The sequence below is a fragment of the Oryx dammah genome, unplaced genomic scaffold, assembly GCF_014754425.2.
Source record: "Oryx dammah isolate SB20612 unplaced genomic scaffold, SCBI_Odam_1.1 HiC_scaffold_6, whole genome shotgun sequence".
NCBI classification, from domain to species: Eukaryota; Metazoa; Chordata; class Mammalia; order Artiodactyla; family Bovidae; genus Oryx; species Oryx dammah.
Window position 1 is genome coordinate 21,644,981 of NW_024070190.1, and position 18,770 is coordinate 21,663,750.

General features: G+C 37.9%; 2 non-coding genes across 2 annotated transcripts; both read right to left on the reverse strand.

The window, feature by feature from the left end:
* Window positions 1-465: 465 nt before the first annotated feature.
* Window positions 466-537, reverse strand: TRNAW-CCA. The gene has a single exon. It is a non-coding gene; the product is annotated as a tRNA-Trp (tRNA).
* Window positions 538-18,080: 17,543 nt separating this feature from the next.
* Window positions 18,081-18,184, reverse strand: LOC120865525. Its single transcript, XR_005721433.1, has one exon. It is a non-coding gene; the product is annotated as a U6 spliceosomal RNA (small nuclear RNA).
* Between the last annotated feature and the right edge of the window lie 586 nt (window positions 18,185-18,770).

Below are 18,770 nucleotides of genomic sequence, written 5' to 3' on the forward strand. Positions count from 1 at the left end.
TGAGATTGTAATGATTTGGGGGGTTATTGAGTTCTGTATCTGTGCTAATTTTTAACTAGTTGTTCTATAACTGGTGAGAAAGGGTAGTTTTTCAACTTTACTTATGGTTTTTTTTTAATTTACCCTTTTAATTTTATTTATTTATCCTTCTAAAATTTCCATTTGTTACTTCTTTGTATATTCTGTTTTTGCTAAGGTTTTTTATTTCTTTCCTGAGACGATATTTTAAAAAATTGTGTGTCATAATTTCTCACTGAAGCATTTTTTTTTATGATGGTTGCTTTAAAATATTTGTCAGGTAACTCTAAAATCTATATTTCACTGTTTTTATTATTTAGTTAAGGTTGCTCAGTTGTGTCCGACTCTTTGCCACCCCATGGACTGTAGCTTACCAGGCTTCTCTATCCATGGGTTTCTCCAGGCAAGAATACTGGAGTGGGTTACCATTTCCTTCTCCAGGGGATCTTCCCAACCCAGGGATCGAACCCGGGTCTCCTGCATTGGAGGCAGATGCTTTAACCTCTGAGCCACCAGGGAAGCCCTTATATTTCACTGTTAGCATCTATTAATTGTTTTTTTAAAATTCAATTTGATATCTTCCTTGTTATCAGTTTGATGAATGATCTTATACTGAAAGTTGGAAATTTGATTTATTACATTATGGGGCTCTGGATCTGATTTAAACTTTCTCTTTTAGCTGCCTGCTTATAAATAGCTTTATTGAAAATGGAAGAAGTGAAAGTGAAACTCACTCAGTAGTGTCCCAATTCTTTGCAACCCCATGAAATAGTCCATGGATTCTCCAGGCCAGAATACTGGAATAGGTAGCCTTTCCCTTCTCCAGGGGATCTTCCCAACCCATGGATTGAACCCAGGTTTCCTGCATTGCAGGTGGATTCTTTACCAGCTGAACCACTAGGGAAGCCCAAGAATACTGGAGTGGGTAGCTTACCCTGACCCGGGAATCGAACTGGGGTCTCCTGCATCGCAGGTGGATTCGTTAACACTTGAGCTACCAGGGAAGATCTGAAACAAGAGGGGCCCCATTTTATTTCTGTTAGGTGAGGATAGAGGTACAGGTTCCCCATTTGTCCTTTGTCAACACCTGAGCAGATCTTGGAGAAAACTCTTGAGAGTCCCTTGGACTGCAAGGAGATCCAACCAGTCCATCCTAAAGGAAATCAGTCCTGAATATTCATTGGAAGAACTCATGCTGAAGCTGAAACTCCAATACTTTGGCCACCTGATGTGAAGAACTGACTCACTAGAAAAGACCCTGATGCTGGGAAAGATTGAAGGCAGGAGGAGAAGGGAACAACAGAGGATGAGATGGTTAGATGGCATCACTGACTCAAAGGACATGAGTTTGAGTAAACTCCAGGAGTTGGCAACGGACAGGGAGGCCTGGCATGCTGCAGTCCATGGGGTTGCAAAGAGTTGGAACTCGACTGAGTGACTGAACTGAACTGAGCAGGTGCTGATACCTGCTATGTGGGGAGTAGAGAGAGGGATGTCCAGTAGTTCTCCAGTGATACTTCCCTGACTGCAGATTCCTTGTTACTGGTCCCAAAGTGGCCTCCTTCTGAGTTGAGTCTGAAGGCTATGTGGATAGTTACTTAGTCTTACAGATGGAAAGTGATGAAAATCCTTGCTCTCCATTTGGCTTCCTATGATACCATGCCAACAGAAAAATTAAAGGGTGGCTCATGACTGTTGGTGGTGGTAGAAGTCTAAGTTCCCCTCATGGTCTTCACTGACATCTCAGTAAGGCTTGGCGGCTTGTTACCACTCATCAGGGATGAAGGTACTCTCATCTTGTCTTTGTCTGACATTACTCTGGTGAAGAATCAGAGGTACTGGACCTCATTACACTCTTCAGAGGGCAGAAGTCTAGGTTTCTCCCTTGATCTTTGCTGGCCTGAATGGGGTGGGACCACTGTTGTTTCTGTAGTATTTGGCTGGAGTAAAACAGTTATTGCCTTCAAGGTTTCTATCTTGTCTGGATCCTTTGGTAGAGAGAGGAGGCTGTTTGGGGCCTGAACCTGTTGGCATTTTCTGGTTTCTGGCTTCTTCAGACTCTAAATATGGGATCTACATGACAAAAAGAAAACTCAGAGTTACTTATCTTCATATTGCTCCTCAGGTTCTGAGACCCCCCCCTAGTCAATCTGCCTTCTGTAATTTTTCAAAATTGTTGAGTTTATTTGTCATTTTTAGTAGTTCAGTTCAGTTCAGTCGCTCAGTCATGTCTGACTCTTTGCAACCCCATGAATCGCAGCATGCTAGGCCTCCCTGTCCATCACCAACTCCCAGAGTTCATTCAGACTCACGTCCATCGAGTCAGTGATGCCATCCAGCCATCTCATCTTCTGTCATCTCCTTCTCCTCCTGCCCCCAATCCCTCCCAGCATCAGAGTCTTTTCCAATGGGTCAACTCTTCGCATTTTTAGTAGAGGGAATAGGAAAAAATATGTTTATTCCATCTTCCCAGAAGTTCAACTTCCATGTTAGTTTTTAATTAATAAATCAGTGCGAAGGATTCTTAATCTTTTATCCTCCCCTTCTGATTTTTTTTTTTAGAACCCATTGTCCCAGAGGTCACAGACTTTGCCAATAAATAAAATAAACTCAGTTTAGTAACAGATGTTGGCCTCTGGTTTTTCCTTAGAGTTTGTTCATTTCAAGCAAGAACAGATGATTTTGGAGATCTTTGTGTATGAGTTCTGAAAGTTACACACAGCTAAGAATTGTGTGCGCCTGAGGCCAAACTGAGCTGGGTTGGATTTCATTTTGGGAAAGTGATATAGGCTACTTGATCTTACATTTGATATTTTCAATAGGAACCCATCACAGACTACAAAGAATGCAAATGAGAAGTGTGTTCTCAGTGAAAGGCCTGTATCTTTTCCCTCTCTGAATGCACACGTGCCATGTATAACTTTTGTCACAGTGGCTGCTTACTAGCTGGTACTTTAAAAATCTTTTATTAGATGAAAGTTCCCTGTTTACCTAGGTTGTTAGGTATTATTTTGTAACCGAAACCTGTACTTTATAGTATACTATTCTAATCCATATGAATGGATTTCTCATTTTTATTTTACCATAGATTTTTTTCATTCAGTGTTTGATTTTAGCTGATGTTTAATTTAACCTTGGGATTCTTACTGAATACTTTAATGAAAATTTTAGGTCTATTTTATTCGTCTATACTTTTTTTATGAATTGACACTTTAATAAAGAAGAATATAAGAATAGTATTAAAAACAAATGACCATCTGTCACTCAAAAATAAATATGAGGCTCGCTGGCTATTGATTTAAAGCTACCTGTATGAAACATTAAAAATAGTTTAATGACAGCCACACTGCACCACCAGTGAACACTGAATTGACTGTTAGCAACATGAGAATCTGCTGATGGTCCTTAGCCTGATTCTTTCTTTGCCACTGTTACTGAGTCCAAGCTTGTACTGATGGCTATGTGGCAGGCCAGTAAGTTGAGAGATGAGTTTTGGGGGCAAGGAATCACGAGTTTATTCAGAAAGCCAGCAGACTGAGAAGATGGTTGACTAGTGTCCCAAAGAACCATTTTACCTGAGTTAGAATTCGGAAGAGGGGATGTGGCTGATTGTTGCCAAGTTCTTCCAGAATCCTTTGTTTTAGCTGCCCATGTAGGTCTGTTCACGTTTCTGTAAGCCTCCAAAAAGACATCAGTTATTCTCTGTTCTGTAGTGTTTTATCTGTATATGAATGGGAAAGTGTTATACTTTTACAGGTCAGAGCCTTGAGAATGGGCTATACTGTAAATTTCAGGCTAGAGGCAATATTCTTTCACAAAAATGCAGAGCCAGCAATACTAAACACAGACAACAGAGCACAAGGATTAGAGCTAAAGGAATAGATCCAGTGTGGAGTCAGGCTTGTTCTTCTCTGTTATCAGGAATCTCTTGTTTGTCTCTTTAGATCCCAAAGAAAGGTCATTACTTTTGAACCTTAAGATGATCCTCACAAAAACGCGTATTCTTAAGCATAGATCATTATCTGGAGTATATCTGAAACATCATAATTATGATGCTCATTAATTAGTTTTTTTTGTATGCATCAAATGAATTAGATACTAGTTACAGAAATTGTAGTAAGAACAAAAATTAACAAGACCTAAAAAAATCCATCATAGAAAAATAACTGATGGCATTTTCATTTTTAGATCTCTTTTATGTGCATCTTTTGTTTTATTCAGACCATAATAATAGTATAGAAATAATTTTAAATATTTTCCTAATATCCCATCAAATTCATAATGCTGCTACATGATCTTCATATATATTTTGATTATGAAAAATTTTGGCTGAAAAATTAATTATAATAGGGTTGCAAAGAGTTGGACACGATTGAGCAACTGAACTGAACTGAATCACAAATATGACAAAATATAGAGTTAAGATTTTGAAATAATATTTGCTCCAGATACATGATAACCCTTGAAGAAGAAATAAAAACTTCTCATTAAACTCTAGGTTTTGGAAATATAATATAGAAGCATGTAGAAAAGTGCATAAAACTTTAAATGTAAGGTTTAGGAAATAAGTAGTAAACCAGGCATTTATTTAACAGAGTCTTTTGAAGATCAGATTTTTCAATTTCAATGAAATATGATGTATCAATATACTTCTCTTATGTCATGTTTTTTGTGACCTACAAAATCTTTTATCTACTTTAAAGTAGCAAAATTTTTCCTCCTATATCTTATTTTGGAAGTTTCAGAGATATAGCTTTTACAATTTGACCTAGAAACTACCCTAAAGGATTAAATTTTGTGTATACAGTGAGGTAAGGGTCATTTTTCCCCATGCATATATCCAGTTGTTGCTGTACTGTTTGTTGAAAAGATGGCTGTATCGCAGAGAAAAAGCAGTAGAGACTAAGGAATTAATACATTCCATTGATCAATCTTCACCCTTAAAGTCCACCAGCACTCTTTTACTGGCTCAGCTCGTTGCTTAAAATCTCTCTCATCTTTTACTTCAGTATGGTTTAATCTCTTTCTCTGCTGTAGCCATGAATAAAGTTTTCCTTGCTTGTTTAACTTTGTCCAGTGCAGTATTTACTTTGAACCTAATCAGTTTTAACAGCTAAGAGCTAGAATCACATGTCCCCAATTCATACTCTCTCTATCATCACTAGTCGTTGGCTTTTTCAAAGCTAGAATTCTGATATTTTCATTTTTTATTACAAAATCCTTTAATGAATAGTTAATGCCTTCAAGATAAAATGGAAACTCCCTGGTATGGTAAATAAGATATTTCAACACACACACACACATCTTTTGAAACTGAAGGCTGCTGCTGCTGCTGCTGCTAAGTCGCTTCAGTTGTGTCCGACTCTGTGCGACCTCATAGACAGAAGCCCACCAGGCTCCCCCATCCCTGGGATTCTCCAGGCAAGAACACTGCAGTGGGTAAAACTGAAGGCTACTTTCTAGTATAATGTTGCACTCCCCCCCACCCACCCCCGCCATATACAGCCTAACATTTACAAGCTACTTGTAGATAACAAGGACACACTATTAGGGGACTTCCCTGGTGGTCCAGTGGCTAAGACTCTGTGCTCCCTTGCAGGGGTCCTGGGTATGATCCCTAGCCAGGAAACTAGATCACACATGCCGCAACTAAGAGCTGGTGCAGCCAAATAAATAGATAAATGCTTGGCTTTTTTTTTTTTTTTTTTTAAGTACACACTGTTGGTTTGTTTCACTGCCTCTGTTTGAGTCCATGAATTTATGGAAATAATAAGTAACATTGGCTTATATGGAATGAATTAGATGAGGAAAAACAAGAGATGGGGCTTAAACAAAGAAAGATCCAAGAGATAGAAATAAAAGTTGTTAGGTTACAACTTTAGTAAAAAAGATTTCTTTCTTCACCTAATTCAAGACTGGCATCATTAGCCCAATAACCAGAATTTCCCCTTCTTGTGGCTGAAAGGAATTTTTATAGTTTGCAGTGTCACTCTGCTCTCTCCAATTTCAACTGAGACAACTTTTTGAGAGATGATATATAACTTTTTAGATTATTCGAGTTTTAGATATCACTTTAAGTTAAAAAGGACAAGATTCACTTTTTATGTTTGGAACACAAGCAAACTGAAAGTGAAAGGTGCTCAGTTGTGTCTGACTCTTTGCGACCCCATGAACTATACAGTCCATGGAATTCTCCAGGCCAGAATATTGGAGTGGGTAGCCTTTCCCTTCTTCAGGGGATCTTCCCAACCCAGGGATCAAATCCAGGTCTCCCGCATTGCAGGTGGATTCTTTATCAGCTGAGCCACAAGGGAAGCCCAATAATACTGGAGTAGGATACTAATTCAAAACTAAATTTGGAAGTAAAAAAAGAATTAGTAAAAACCTTACAGATGAAACCATGAATCTTTGGGGATGTTTGGTTATTATTTTCTTTCTCTAAGCATGATAGAAAACAAAGAAATAAAAAGATATTATCTTTGAGTGTATATTAATTGTGACAGCATATAAAAATTTAGGGTATCCCTGGTGGCTCAGCTGGTAAAGAATCTGCCTGCAATGCAGGAGACCTGGGTTCGATTGTTGGATTGGGAAGATCCCCTGGAGAAGGGAAAGGCTACCCACTCCAGTATTCTGGCCTGGAGAATTCCATGGACTGTATAGTCCATGGGTTTGAAAGGAGTTGGATATGCTGAGCATCTTTCACACACATAAAAATTAAAAGTGAATATTTGGGGGATGACTGGTTATTATTTTCTTTTTGTAAACATGATGGAAAACAGTAATAAAAAATATTACCTTTGAATATATATAATTGCAAAAATATATAAAAATTAAAAATGTTATACATATTATATATATATACATATTTAGGAATATATATATAATAAATCTTTTGTTTACACCAGGGATGTGTCTGAGTTTAACTACTCTGTGATGGTAAGCATGTCTACACTGAAGGCATTTGTGTACTCTGGTCAGTGTAGCTTCTCTTTTGAAAAATATTTATTTATTTGTTTGTTTGTTATTTGGCTGCATTCAGGATCTTTCATCCAGCACATGGACTCTCTAGTGGTAGTGAGCTGGCTCAGTAGTTGTGGTGTGCAGGCTTAGTGGTTCCATGGCATATGGGATCTTAGTTCCCCAACCATGGGTTGATCCTTGTCCCCTGCATTTCAAGGGAGATTTTTTTTTTTAGTGGATTTTTTTTAATATAATTTTTTTAATTTTAACTAGAGGCTAATTACTTTACCATATTGTATTGGTTTTGCCATACATTGACATGAATCAGCCACGGGTGTACATGTGGTCCCCATCCTGAACCCTCCCTCCCACCTCCCTCCCCATTCCATCCCTCTGGGTCATCCCAGCGCACCAACCCTGAGCACCCTGTCTCATGCATTGAATATGGACTGGCGATTCGTTTCACATATGATAATATACATGTTTCAATAACATTCTCCCAAATCATCCCACCCTCGCCCTTTCCCACAGAGTCCAAAAGACTGTTCTATACATCTGTATCTCTTTTGCTGTCTCTCATATAGGGTTATCATTACCATCTTTCTAAATTCCATATATATGCGTTAGTATACTGTGTTGGGAAACAGTGTCAGACTTTATTTTTTGGGGTTCCAAAATCACTGCAGATGGTGATTGCAGCCATGAAATTAAAAGACACTTACTCCTTGGAAGGAAAGTTATGACCAACCTAGATAGCATATTCAAAAGCAGACACACTACTTTGCCAACAAAGATGCATCTAGTCAAGGCTCTGGTTTTTCCATTGGTCATGTATGAATGTGAGAGTTGGACTATGAAGAAAGCTGAGCACTGAAGAATTGATGCTTTTGAACTGTGGTGTTGGAGAAGACTCTTGAGAGTCCCTTGGACTGCAAGGAGATCCAACCACTCCATTCTGAAGGAGATCAGTCCTGGGTGTTCATTGGAAGGACTGATGCTAAAGCTGAAACTCTAGTACTTTGGCCACCTGATGTGAAGAGTTGACTCATTGGAAAAGACTCTGATGCTGGGAGGGATTAGGGACAGGAGGAGAAGGGGACAACAGAGGATGAGATGGCTGGATGGCATCACTGACTCAATGGACATGAGTTTGAGTGAACTCCGGGAGTTGGTGATGGACAGGGAGGCCTGGTGTGCCGCGATTCATAGGGTCACAAAGAGTCAGACACGACTGAGTGACTGAATTGGTGTTTTTCTTTCTGGCTTACTTCACTCTGTATAATAGGCTCCAGTTTTATCCACCTCATTAGAACTGATTCAGATGTATTCTTTTAGCTGAGTAATATTCCATTATGTATATGTATCACAGCTTTCTTATCCATTCATCTGCTGATGGACATCTAGGTTGCTTCCATGTCCTGGCTATTATAAACAGTGCTGTGGTGAATATTGGGGTATACATGTCTCTTTCAATTCTGGTTTCCTTGGTGTGTATTCCCAGTAGTGGGATTGCTGGGTCCCTGCACTGCAAGGCAGATTCTTAACTACTGCATCACTAAGGATGTCCCAGTGTAGCTTCTTATTGCCTGAACTTAAATTGATACCCAAATAATTTTTCAATGAAGTCCATGTTCTTATGGGGTAGAAGTTTGAGTCTTGTCTGTGGTTAGGACTATCTGCAGGAGAAAAGATTAGAAGAAAAGACACTGGAGTCCTTGAAAGATTACTGTGAAAAAGAAACATGGAAATAATATAGACTGATCGCTAGGGATGGCAGGTAGGATGGAGCCATTGTTCTAGGTATAGATCCTATATCAGTTTCCTTTTTGTTGTTTTCAGCTGCTTGGTCATGTCCGACTCTTTGCAACCCCATGGACTGCAGCATGCCAGGCTTCCCTGTCCTTCACTGTTTCCTGGAGTTTGCTCAAACTCCTGTCCTTTGAGTCAATGATGCCATCCATCCTCTATCTGCCCCCTCTCCTGCCCTCAATCTTTCCCAGAATCAGGGTCTTTTCCAGTGAGTCAGCTCTTCACATCAGGTGGCTAAAGTATTGGAGCTTCAGCTTCAGCATCAGTCCTTCCAATGAATATTCAGGGTTGATTTCCTTTAGGATATGGAGAAGGAAATGGCAAACCACTTCAGCATTCTTGCCTTGAGAACCCCATGAAGAGTATGAAAAGGCAAAACGATGATCAGTTTCCTAGGGCTGCTATAACAAAGTACCACAAACTCGATGTCTTACAATAACAGAAATATACTCTCTCATAGTTCTAGAGACCAGAAGTCCAAAATGGAGGTGTTAGCAAAATTTCTTCCTTCAGAGGGCTCTTAGGAGACTCTGTTCCATGGCTCTCTCCTGGTTCTGGTGATGGTTGGAAATCCTTGGTGTTTCTTGTAGATGTATCACTTCAGTCTCAGCATCTGTTTTCACGTGGCATCTCATTATGTTTCTTGTAAGCATCTTCCCTCTGTATCCTGTACCTCTGCTCATTAGGATACCACTCATACTTGATTAAGGGATCATCCTACTCCAGTATGAACTTATCTTAATTAATTATATTTGCAACAATCCTGTTTCCAAGTCAGATCACTTTCTTAAGCACTAATGGTTAGGATTTTGACATATCTTTTGGGAGAGGATACAATTCAACATATGACAAATTCCCTTCCCAAAGAACTTAGGTACTCTTATAGTATAAGAGACATCTTCTCTCTTGTTGTTAAGATCCCCAAACTCTGCTGAAGGAAACCCTTTTAAAAAGCTTATAGTAAGAACAGAGCCTTTTCCCTGTTGATCTTGGATGGTGATAAGACCCAATTGATGGTCTTGAGAGATGTTGATGAGGTTAATACTTTACCTAGAAATCAGAGAGGAGACAATTTTCCATGGAAACAACTTCCTAGAAGAATGATAGCAGTAAGTGGGGCATGAAAGGACTGAAAGGAACAATTGAGAAGAGGGCCACATCACACCTTCTGTTTACTGTCTTTAATGAAGATCTTATTCTTCTCTATGTTTTAAAATTTTTTATTTTAAGTCATCTTTTCTTAATCTATCTTTGATGTCTTTATAATTTTATTGTTTTAATTGGAGGAAAATGACAGTGTTGTATTGGCTTTATGGTTGTTTTTAATCTTCTTATCTTTTCATTTTTCCCTCTCTTTTTTCCTAAAAGCATCTGCAGGGCCAAGAAAAAATATTGGCATAACACATGCTCAATAAATGGATAAATTATATGTATGTCAAATGTTCCCTCTGGTTAATCGTTCTTGAAAGGAAACAAATAAATCTGGATATTTATCTTTTCCTTTAGGTATATGATGAGCAAATTGCCTGTGTTTATACAGTTCATTTGAGTGATGGTCAACTCCCCTTTACGTATCAAGAGGAGGCCAGTTAGTCCATTAATAATCAACCTTTTCTTTTGCATGTAAGCAGATTTTAATTTTCATAATATGCAGCTCTGTTAGACCAAGGAGAGATTTATTCTACCTCCTGTGCTTAGTTCTCTGGCTTTCTGAATCCACTTCCAATGTGTAAAAGGTAAAACTTGTAGTTCGCAGCTCGTGAGGTTCATTGTGTCTATACTATTTTGCCACATGTGAATGATAGAGACTGTATCCCAGTGTTGTGTGCCGCCACCAGCTCCCACTGTTCTGGCTGGTCTGTTGTTGGATTTCATGGTCTCCACATGGATGTGCTTGGACAGCACAGCAGCTGTGCTCTTCACAGGGGGACAGCCTTATAGTAGAGTTACAGCCACCATGTTTTCTGTTCAGTGGGACCTTGCATTTGTGAGCACCAGGAAGAGTGAAGACAGGAGGTAAACATCTCTCATTCTTGCAGACCAGGCCAATTCTTTCCTAAGGCTGTGCACAGATAGGCTACAGGTGGAACTCTTTAGCGGTAATGCATTGTCACTCAGTGAGTGAGAAAACCTTAATTTCTAGAGACTCATGGATAACTGCATATTTTTCTGCTTTCATCATCATTGTATGTGAAGGAGAGAAAGACTGCATCAAAAGTTGCCAAGCAGCTGCAATTTTTTCCTTAATTATTTTTTTGCATGAGTGAAAAAATGCTTTAATTTGGGGGAATATAAAGCAGTAAGTATATGTAATATAGAGGAAAAATAAATTAAGCTTGGAGGAAGATAAAATTTCTCAAGGGAAATAATAAATTCCATTAAATTGAATTTAAAACAGTTGTCCCAAGGAGATATTTAAATTCAGTGTGTTGTAAATTATTTTTAGAAGTGTAGATTTAAAAAGGAACTTAAATCCTTCAATCTAGAGAAAGCTGAGATGTCCAGGGAACAGAAGAGAAGGGGACCATGAAGTCATGAGGAAAACCATTTCACCAGAATGAACTGCTTTACTAAAGAGACTGCTTTTTGGCAACATTTTGAAAGTATTTTGACAAAATGTAAGGTTAACGAACTCACATGGGTATCATTATAGTGACAGAAAAAGAAAGTAGCTTTGAATCAGAAAAATTTTTATGACTATTGTTTACCCTTGCTAAATACTCCAGAAATAATTCAGTATTTTCTAATGAAAATTATATTATGAAGTCACTGGACAGAGAGAAAATATAATTTTTATTTATATACATTGTCAGCACCATGATCCTCATGGCCTTGTTGGATAATTTTATTTGAATAAATTTGTTCCCAGTGGAATTGTCAAGAACCCAGCTGAAAGTTCATGATTTTGACATTTGAATTTCTTCTCCTATTGTAACTTGCCATTGTAAAACGATAGACAAGTGATCTTACTGTGAAAGAGACTTTCAAATATTAACTTACTGCTTCATATTTTTAAATGTGTAGCAATTTACCTGAGGCATAGCAAAGAGATTAGTAGGAAGTGGGTAGCTTTACATGAAGCCTAATTATAATATTAACAAAAAGAGAGAAGTTATATCTAGGAAATTTTGACATCTGTCCTTGAATCAAATCTCTCTGGAAATACTTGTCAGATTCCTTTGTTATCAGAAATGAAAAAATAAAGAACCCAATATATTTCTGATTTTAATAACTTACCTGGAAACTAATGGAAAATTTTGCAATAATGTATTTATTCTGCTTTTTAACTGCTTCTTGGATCCTTTTAATATATTTCATTCCTTTATATTTAGTACATATTGTTCATTTTCATATACATTCATTTTTGTAAGACAATTAGTATTTAAAAAATACTGTCAAGAACCTTACCATAACTGATGTTTAACTATATACCTTTCTAATTTTTTCTGGTCAAAATAATTATTGGAAAAAAACCATCATCATTTAGGCCTTCAGAACTTAGTGCATTCAAGCTTATCATCTGGGAAAAAAGTCACAGTAACAATGTGAGGCAAATCTTATCCATCTTGTTTTACAAACAAGGTAAATCATTTAAACAAGGAGACACAGCTCATACTTGACAGAAACTAGATGTTAAATCTAATTATCTACATTCTAAAATCATGAAGGCAATGGCACCCCACTCCAGTACTCTTGCCTGGAAAATCCCATGGATGGAGGAGCCTGGTAGCCTGTAGTCCATGGGGTCGCTAAGAGTCGGACACGACTGAGCTACTTCACTTTCACTTTCCTGCATTGGAGAAGGAAATGGCAACCCACTCCAGTGTTCTTGCCTGGAGAATCCCAGGGATGGGGAAGCCTGGTGGGCTGCCATCTATGGGGTCGCACAGAGTCAGACACGACTGAAGTGACTTAGCAGCAGCAAGCGGCAGCAGCAAACTAGATTATTACCCTTGCATTTACTTTACCTCTTTCTTTCTTTTCACTTGTTACCACCCAGAACTTTGACTAATGTCAAAACTGTTTGGGAAGGTCATGAAAAAGTGAGGAAAAGCTGCTAGAAAGGGTGAAATAGAGTGCCAACCTAAGCAGAGGCTGATCTGGCCTAGATCTTGCAACAGAAGCAACTAGACAGGAGCTAGAGCCTGTGGTTTAGACACACAACACCCAGACAAAATCAGGATGGAGACTTCCAACAAAGAGCAAACATGAGCAGGAAGTGGGAGATCACTCTGCTAGTCTTGAGGATGAAAGGTTTTCCCAGTGGCTCAGTGGCAAAGGAGACGTGGATTCAGTACCTAGGTTGAGAGGATCCCTTGCAGTAGGAAATGGCAACCCACTCCTGTCTTCTTGCCTGGGAAGTCCCAGGACTGGTGGGCTACAGTCCATGGGGTTGCAAAAGAATCAGGCACAACTTAACTGACTGAAAATCAACAAACCTGAGTATGAGGGCAAACTCCATCAGAAGTTTGCTGTAGTTCACAGGGTGCTGATTTGAACTGAGTGGGCAATGCTTCAGCCACATCTGTTGCCCTTAGAGTGCCAGCCTCTCCTCTATTCCCCTACACAACTTTTCTATTTCTTGCTAGTAAAGTAATTCAGGGATCACCACTGGAAAACAGGAAAGCTGCAATCTTTCTCAGCGTCTGACTTCTCTGTTTCTCCTAAAACATGAATTTAGCACTCCAGTGGTTATGGGGGGATAAAGAAAATGTAAACGTGGAGAAATGGTCAAGCTTCAAAAAATCTCAAATGTGGTTCTTACTGTAGGTAGTAAAACCAAAGTGACATTGCAAGGTGGCCTGCTGTGCTTGCAGGACCATGGAGGAGCAGTCAGGAATGAAATGTCTCTGATCCTCTGTCTACCCAGCCAGGAATAAATGGCCTGAACAGAGCTTCTCAGAGCCTCGGGTCCCCCATCAACCAAATGGAGAACATACTGGTCCTTCTCAGGCACCTCACAGGGCAGATGTGGCTATTCACTGAGATGATGCATTCTTCTGCCAATTCAAATAATAAAAACAAAACAACAAACAAAAAGTACTATTTCCACTTTCTCAGGCATTGTGCTGAAAATTAACAGTAAAACAGCAAAAAAGACAGGGGCCCTTTCATTCTGATACCCTTCAAATCAACAATGATAGATAGATATCTATAGTGAAGCTACAGTGAAAAACAAGGAAATATTAAACACCCAAGTAGGACTAGAGAGGGAGATATATTCTCACAGTGAGAGGTATCAGGAGCCTTAAAAGGTTTATAATGTTCTGTCCCGTAAGCTAGTACTGAGTAGTTGAATGTTCACTTTTTCATTCTTTGTGCCATCTGGACTTATATGCAATTTATTTAGATGTAAGAAGTATTTCTTAATTTAGAAAGTCTCCTTTAAAAAGACATGAAACGTTCATCAGAGTGCATACGATGCTTGGAAATAAAAGACCTAGAAACCAGCATTGATAAGTGCATCGTTGAGCACTGGTGTTGATAAAGGGGATTGGGGTTGGAGTTTTCAGAAGAAAACAACAGAAAACAAACAAAGAAAGAAAAGGAGGCTATGAACAAGCATTTCAGTATTTAGTATGCTTGGGGCAACCAGGGTTTAAGAGCATAAAAGCATGCTGTTGAAGATAAAATGCCTAGAAGAAATATTTGAGGAAATTAAAAAATAAAGAGGGCGATGGATGACTTCGAGAAACTGCTTAATATACTACTCGATACAAGATTCTGGGCAAGTCACCATGTTTTGGATTTCAGTTTTCTCATTTGTACAATCAAAGAGCACACAAAAGGATGGGAAGACCAGATGATCCTCCCAGCCTTCAAACAACTTGTTCAGATACTATCCTCATGACTTACAAGGAGAAATAAATCCTTAAAGTTCTTGCCACATTTTTTTTTTCACCAGCCAGACCTGGTGTTGTTAAGGGCATTGCTTGACAAAGAATGAAAATAGAGAGATGAGAAAAATGTGCACCCTTGGTACAGTCACCTCCTTGACCCTTGCATTGTTTACTTTATGAGTTTGTTTGGGCAACAACTGTATGCTGTCAGAGTTATTGCTGCATAATTCTAGAGGAGATCACACACAGTATTTAATTTTTTAGTAGCTTTGACATTAAAATTTTATTAAATGTATTTGAAGGGTAGGTTAGCATGGCAAAACCCTTATCCAGTAATTAATGACCTGCTGGGTACTGAAAGGATGAGACATATGGTGAGGTAGAAGGGGCAGAAGGGGAGAGGTTAGGAGTTCACAGTCAAAGAGGGCCTGTTTTCTTAGACAAACACAGATATATAATGCTTGTAAGCTTTGACAGTGTGGAGGAACAGGAGAAAACAGAAATCATGAATGTGCTAGGCACAAAATTAGGATGATTTGGATATAAGGAAAGCTAGGCAAGACATGAGTAGAGGATGAGTCTAATGCATGACTATATGCTGTGGTTAAAAATAATAATGGTGGTGGCAGCGGATTTTATTGAAACTATGTATCAGACACCAAGATAAATACTTTTCATATATTATTCATTAAAGGCTTATGATGATAGTTTGAGGTAAGTGCTAATATATATCATTAAAGATGATAAAATGTGATTTACTAGGATTAAGTGATGTACTTCACAGTCACACAACTAGTAAATAGGAAAGGCTTCAACCCAAGTGGTCTTTCAAAAAATCTATTCTTCTATGTTACCCTATATTGTTGGTCTGTTCTCTCTTGACTCACTGGTTTCACTACTTAAGTCTTTGAACATCAGAGAGGCAGCTGACCACTGGAGGAAAAGATAAGGAACAAAGTTGCTTTCTCTCTGTATGAGTATGTTTCTTCTTCATTTTAAATCTTCATCTAGTGTCATGGGTAACTGTGAACTATGTCAGAGAGCTAACAGTTAAATCAAATCCAAGCCTAAACTGTATGCAAGGTCAAATAGTCACCTGGCACACTGTTGTTCACTTCAGCCCTGCTTACTGGAGAGCTAAGTGGTGAGCTCCATGTGACAACATAACATAAATATTTTACCTGCAGAAACAGCCCAAATTTGAACAATATGGGTAACATGATCAAATTCCCGGCAAAATTAAAGTATAAAGTGAAAGTTCATTCCTACCCAGAAAATTAAAGAAAAATTTGCAGCTCAGCAGTCTTCTCCCCAATATTTTACTCAGCTCTCTCTCAGAAAGTATAATATCTTGGTGGGAGCTAGTGTTGTTCGTAGCTTCAGCCTGAAGGTGTCTTTCCCTGTATCTACTATAGCTATGACTGTACTTCCAAAGGTAGAGTAATCTAACCCTAAATTGGTGCAATGGTAAAGAATCTGTCTACCGATGCAGATGATGCAAAATACGTAGGCTCAATCCCTGGGTCAGGAAGATCCGCTGGAGGAGGAAATGGCACCTAGTCCAGATTCTTGCCTGGAGAATGTCATGGACAGAGGAACCTGGCTTGTTACAGTCTTCAGGGTGGCAAAAGTTGGACATGACTGAGTGACCGAGCACACACACATGCATAACCCTAAATTACACGTGTATCCCGTTTTCAAATATCTGAATACATTATCAGAACATCAAAGTCACAACCATATAATTCAGAAAATTTCCAAGCAAATTCTTAATCTCAAAGTTTACCCCTAGCAAAATAGTGTTACTAGTAACTAGTATATGTTGTCATCTAAACAGTCCCTGCTATTAATATTTTCAGGATGAGTTTGAAAGTGTTCCTTCCTGTTTTAATACTTGGGAAGACTGTGAGGAAGACTGGTATTAATTATTCTCTAAAGAGTTAATAGAATTCTCCAGTGAAGTTACCTGGGTTTTTGTCAGAAGGTTTTGAATACTGCTTAAATCTCTTAGCTAGTTATAGATCTATTGAAATTGTTTGCCTCTTCATGATTCAGACTTGATCAGTTGTATGTTTCTAAGAATTTATCCATTTCTATTAGATCAACCAATTTGTTGGAGGTATAATTGTTCATAGTAATCTCATAATGTTTTTATTTCTGTGACATCAGTTGTAATGTATATCCTTTTATATTTCTAATTTTCACTATTTGAATATCCCCTTTCTCTTTACTGTAGGTAAAATTTTGTTGATTTTATCTTTTTAAAAAGCCAAGTATTAATTCTGTTGATTCTTTTCCTCTTGATTGTCTCTTCTCTATTTCATTTAGCTCTGTTTTAATTATTATTTTCTTCCTTCTGCTAACTTTGGCTTTACTTTGTTTTTTCTTGTTTAGTTCTTTGAAGTATAAAGTTAGGTTATTGATTTGAGATTTCTGTTTTTTTTTTGTTTTTTCCAACTTTAGTATATATAAATAAAAATGACAATTTAAAAATAATATACTTAGTTCTAAAAGAGAGAAACTGTATCAGCCTGAACACACTCTGGTCAATTCTGAGTCAGTCACACAAATCTACCTTCTAAGGAAATCGGACTAGTGAGACAATTAATTTTGCGCTTTTGGTTATAAAGAATTAAATTTAAATTACACTCACTCTTTCATCTTTTAATGAAAGATAACTTACTCTCAGAAGCAGCATAAGCATTGTTATAGTAAGTCTACTCCTAAATGAAAATATGGGGTGAGTTACAGTTTACTTAGTAGCCTAGCTAAGAAACCTTTGAAAATTAGCCATGGATCAAAGTAATTACATAGGTTCAAGATGTTATCTTAGGATGAAAGGGAACTCAGGTCCATAACTTCCTTTAAAAAGACACTGAAAATTAAACCTTTGACATAGTCAGAACTTCCAGAAATGTTTCTTAAATATCAAATTTTCCTATAGACAGATGCTATGTCCATTTTCTTCTCTCTTGTTACCACCATATCGTCAAAATCGTCATTCTCTGATATAAATTTTCCACCTTCCCAGGCATAAATAATAGGGTTTTCAGGCAGCACAACAGAAACATCATAATCTATTGGAGTGAGACATCGAACTTCTGAGTAAACATGATCCCTAAATCCTGAGTAAAGGGAATTTCCTCCTGTCAAAACGATGTTCTTAAAAAAATGTGGCTGCATTTACCTGCATTCTTCAGGTAAATTCTGAATTGAATAGACAATAGCTTCTGGAATCCCCATTTCATGAATGCCTTTATCAGAAGGATTAAAGAGTATTTCTGGAACAGCAGATCTCTCATTGGCCAGATGAAGAATTTTTCCCCCAGATTTGTATTTTCCACTTAACACCATCTCTTTTCTTGGCTATAAGATATGATTTCATTTAGATGATCGGTTAGGAGGAGTTCTCCCCCCACATTTATATGAATAATTGCTTCTTTTTTCTTAAAAAATAGGGAATGCTCCACTAATTTGCGTGTCATCCTTACTCAGGGGCCATGCTAATCTCTGTATCATTCCAATTTTAGTATATGTGCTGCCGAAGCAAGCACTTTTTTTTTTTAATGTAAGCATTTTCTACTATAGATTCTTTGTACCGCTTTTGCTTTTGCTGTATCCCAAAAGGTTATTTTTTTAATGTTGTGTTTTTTGTTTTCATTTGTCTTGAGATAATTTTCTAAATTCTCTTGTAAGTTCTTCCATGGCTCATTCATTACTTCAGACTGAATTATTTAATTCCCATGCATTTGTTGGTTTTCCTTTGGCTGTTAATTTCTCGTTTCATTCCACTGCAGTTAGAAAAGATAATTGGCTTGATTTCAGTCTTCTGAAGTTTGTAAAGACTTATTTTGTGGCCCAACATGTGGTCTGTCTTAGAGGCTATTCCATGTTCACTGGAGAAGAATGTGAGCTCTGCTCTTGTTGGGTGAAGTGTTCTTTATATGTCTGTTAGTTCACACTGGTCTATAGTGTTTTTCAAGTGTTATGTTTGCTTACTGATCTTCAATATGGCTGTACTACCCATAACTAAAAGTGAGGCGCTGGAGTTCCCTACTATTATTGTTCTGTTATTTCTCACTTTAGTTATTTTTAAGGTTCGCTTTATATATTTGAGTTCTCTGTATGTACTTTAGAGAA